Below are 4510 nucleotides of genomic sequence, written 5' to 3'. Positions count from 1 at the left end.
TTTTTTTTTTTAAATGTGGGTCAAATATGGCTCATGAAAGATGTGGCTTAGTTGGGGTTGAATTAAGGCTGATATCAGGAACCTGTTCTGGCCCAGAGTAGGGCCGGATATGGTTATACAATGCGGCTCAGATCCGGCCCGAATGCGGCCCGGATCATGGATGCCAGACCCGGGCCACTGCAGGACCGTCATTCATTGCGGTATGTGGGCCGAGTGTCGTGCCGTGTCCGCGCCAGAGCTGGGCCAGACCAATTTTGCTGACTGGGTATTTTCAGCTAAAAATGCCTTATTATACATGGTCGTTATTTTCGGGTTAAAATGCCTAACTATATATACATGGTCGTTTTTTTTCAGGTTAAAAGGCCTTACTCTCCATGGTTGTTTTTTTTGGCTAAAAACGCCTTACTATACATGGTCGTTACTTTCGGCTCAAAGCGGCTTACTATACATGGTCGATTGTTTTGTCTAAAAATGCCTTACTATACATGGTCGTTATTTTCGGGTTAAAACACCTGACTATACATGGTCGTTTTTTTTCGGGTTAAAATGCCTTACAAAACATGATCGTTTTTTTCGGGTTGAAACGCCTTATTATACATAGTCGTTTTTTTTCGGCTAAAAACGCCTATACTATATATGGTCGTTTTTTTTTCGGGTTAAAACGCCTTACTATACATGGTTGTTTCGGGTTAAAATGCCTTACTATACATGGTCGTTTTTTTCGGCTAAAAACTCCGTACTATACAATATACATGGTCATTTTTTTCGGCTAAAAACGTCTTACTAAACGTGGTCGTTATTTTTGGCTAAAAATGCCTTACTATACATGGTCACTTTTTTTCGGCTAAAAACGCCTAACTATACATGGTCGTTATTTTCGGCTAAAAATGCCTTACTATACATTGTCGTTTTTTTCGGCAAAAAACGCCTTACTATACATGGTCGTTTTTTTCGCGCTAAAACGCCTTACTATACATGGTCGTTTTTTTCGGGTTAAAACGCCTGCCTATACATGGTCGTTTTTTTCGGGTTAAAACTCCTTACTATACATGGTCGTTTTTTTCGGCTAAAAACACCTTACTATACATGGTGGTTTTTTTCAGCTAAAAATGCCTTCGGGTTAAAACGCCTTACTATACATGGTCGTTTTTTTCGGGTTAAAACGCCTTACTATACATGGTCGTTTTTTTCGGCGAAAAACCCCTTACTATATGTGGTCGTTTTTTTCGTCTAAAAACTCCTGACTGTACATGGTCATTTTTTTTCTGCTAAAAATGCCTTACTAAACATGGTCGTTTTTTTCGGCGAAAAACACCTTACTATACATGGTCGTTTTTTTCAGGTTAAAACGCCTTACTCTCCATGGTCGTTTTTTCCTTCGAAAAACGCCTTACTATACATGGTCGTTTTTTTCAGGTTAAAACGCCTTACTCTCCATGGTCGTTTTTTCCTTCGAAAAACGCCTTACTATACATGGTCGTTTTTTTCAGGTTAAAACGCCTTACTCTCCATGGTCGTTTTTTCCTTCGAAAAACGCCTTACTATACATGGTCGTTTTTTTCAGGTTAAAACGCCTTACTCTCCATGGTCGTTTTTTCCTTCGAAAAACGCCTTACTATACATGGTCGTTTTTTTCAGGTTAAAACGCCTTACTCTCCATGGTCGTTTTTTCCTTCGAAAAACGCCTTACTATACATGGTCGTTTTTTTCGGGTTAAAACGCCTTACTATATGGTTAAAACGGCTTACTATACATGGTCTTTTTTTTCGGCTAAAAACGCCTTCCTGTACATGGTCGTTTTTTTCAGCTAAAAACGCCTTCCTATAATTGGTCGTTTTTTTCGGGTTAAAACGTCTTACTATACATGGTCGTTTTTTTCAGCTAAAAATGCCTTACTATACATCAGGGGTGTATAACATACGGCCGGAACCGGCCCGCAAGGAGGCTTGATCAGGCCCGCAGAATAATGTGAAAAAATGCACAAAAGACACAGAATGAATATTTTTAATATGGTGCAATTCGTGGAATATCCTCTTGGGGGACACACTGTTTTGATCAGAGGAAAAGACAACATTGTTTTGATCAGATAAGAAGACAACAGCAGCCTCAGTCTGTCTCTGGGACAGGCCCAACACAGCAGACGCTATCAAGGACATGTGAATACTTTATTCTTTACACACACACCAGACGCGATCAAGGACAAGAAAACTTTATTCTTTACACATTTAATAGCGCTCTCCTTAGTTTATAAGGTGTAGGCAGGGATTACATTTTGATGTTATATGCATATGTGTAAATGGTTGAAAAATTCCTTTCTTTATAAATCTCGTTTAATCTTAAAATGCATTACTATATTTTTCACTACCAATTACTTGTTAAAGTTTTGTGCCTTGGTACAATCAGTGTCAGTTGCAATGCATATATATGAATGATCAAAGTAAATTGCACATTTGTCGAAGAAAATCTAAGGTGCTTCATGAAATGTTTTGTTCATTAAATTTCAACATTTTCCTTGTGTTCTTGTGCATCTTTAGACCAAAACAAAGGAAAGACATATTATTTTGGTTATTTATCGCAGAGTATGGTATAATTTTTAATGGTCCGGCCCACTTGACATCTACCGAGGCCATATGTGGCCCACAATGTGAAATGAGTTTGACACCCCTGGCCAAGAAAGCAAAATGACAAAACGACACGATCTCTTTGTGCAACTCATCTTCAATCGAAAACGAAGTTGGCTTTGGAAACTATCTCCTGATCTCAGGATGGCATTCTGAAGGCAGGCAGTAGGAAACACTGGTGTGGTCGATGGGTTATGGGTGCGGTTGGAGTGCCATCACATCGCCCACGAGAGACGCCAACCGTCTCACCAATTATGTTCTTTTTTTTAACCTTCAAAACCTCGTGTGGTCAGCTGCCCTTGACTACATATAAAAATTTTGAAATTTTCGCAGCAGAATGGCCGAATGGTAAAAGACCTCGCGTGGTGATCAGGCAAACCGAGCTAGTAAGAAGTCTCATTTCAACAAGCCTCATTTCATTATTCAGAGTTGAAGGAAGATTGTTCTTGGGTCCTCCGTGCCACAAGAGGGAGTAACCTGCTCACCGCCAGAGTCCACCTACGAGCACAGACCTGCAGGCAACACTTTTTGCTCTTCTTCCTGTTATCCGCAAGGTGCTGAAGTCAAACTTTGGGCCAGCCTGAAAAGTAGAAGACATTTACACTCATTCAAATCACCATCATGACTACTTTTTTGACATTTTTTTTCTCCCCCAGGCAGCAGTAAACATGATCGGTTTCCTGCTCTCGAAAGACCCAACACAGTCTATCTCCCTGGTAAGTTTCATGCCCAACACATCTTTGTCTGCACAAGAAACTGACTTGCGTGTAACTCACGGATGCCTTTCCTCTCAGGTCAACACACCTGTCCCACGTTCTTCTCAAGAGCTGACCACTTCGCCGCCCAGCAACAAGCAGACTGCCATCCAACTTGGAACTTTTTCCTCTGCTTTTGTGATTGTCTACTCTGCAAAAGAAATAAAGCTTGATTACAAAGAACACTTCAACTCAACTTCATTTTTAAACACATCACCACAATCTAACTTAAAAAAAAAAAAAAAAAAATGTAACAGAATTATTTTCAGTTTTTTTCTAAACTTTTTTCTAAATTTTTTTCCTGAATTTTTTTTTTCCAGGAAGAAAAATCCAGGAAAGTGGGTGTGGCCTGGCTGGAATGATGGCTGATGATTCGCTGATAGCTGTGAAAGTGGGTGGAGCATGACGATAACATGCTGTGATTGGTGGAAAGGGGAGGGTTTATAAAAATTCGGCGTTCTCTGATTGGTGGGCTCTTTGGGGCGTGGGTATGCAAATTTGGAGCAATCTGATTGGTCAGACCCTGGAGAGTGGGCGTGGTTATGCAAATTGGGGTCAGGGTGATGCAACTGAGGGGCCTCACCGCGATTGGTGGATGTCAAATTGGGTGTGGCTTGAGGCGCTGCAGCACTTTTTCAAAGTCCCACTTGAGTCTTGAGCTCAGACTTGCACTTGGGTCACATCAGAAAGTCTTTTCACTGTTCCCGACGGTTTCACATGACCCAAAAGCTCGATTCCTGGAGTTTCGAGTCATGTGGAGACCAACGGGAACAGTGAAAAGACTGTCTGATGTGACTGAAGCGCAAGTCTGAGCTCAAGACTTCAGTCTTTGAAAAGGCTTCGAGTGAGTTGAGGATGGATTTGGTCATGATAGGCAAAGACTCGAATTCAAGTTGAACAATTTATTGGACAGAAAAGCGACCATGACAATGTAAAAGCATTTGACCAGTCAATCTTTGTGTGGGCCAGTTCAAGTTGCACGCACACAAACACTGACGACAGGCCTGAGATGGGAGCATGTGCTTGACCAGCTCATGCGTGATGTCACTGACATCTCATGACACACCAAGGGAGACATGAGCACATCCGACTTCTCTCACTGAGACAAAAACTAACTGCCGTGTACTCCACAAC

This window comes from Hippocampus comes, unplaced genomic scaffold, assembly GCF_001891065.2.
Source record: "Hippocampus comes isolate QL1 unplaced genomic scaffold, H_comes_QL1_v1.1 scaffold40, whole genome shotgun sequence".
Lineage (NCBI taxonomy): Eukaryota > Metazoa > Chordata > Actinopteri > Syngnathiformes > Syngnathidae > Hippocampus > Hippocampus comes.
This window is presented reverse-complemented; position numbering follows the sequence as displayed.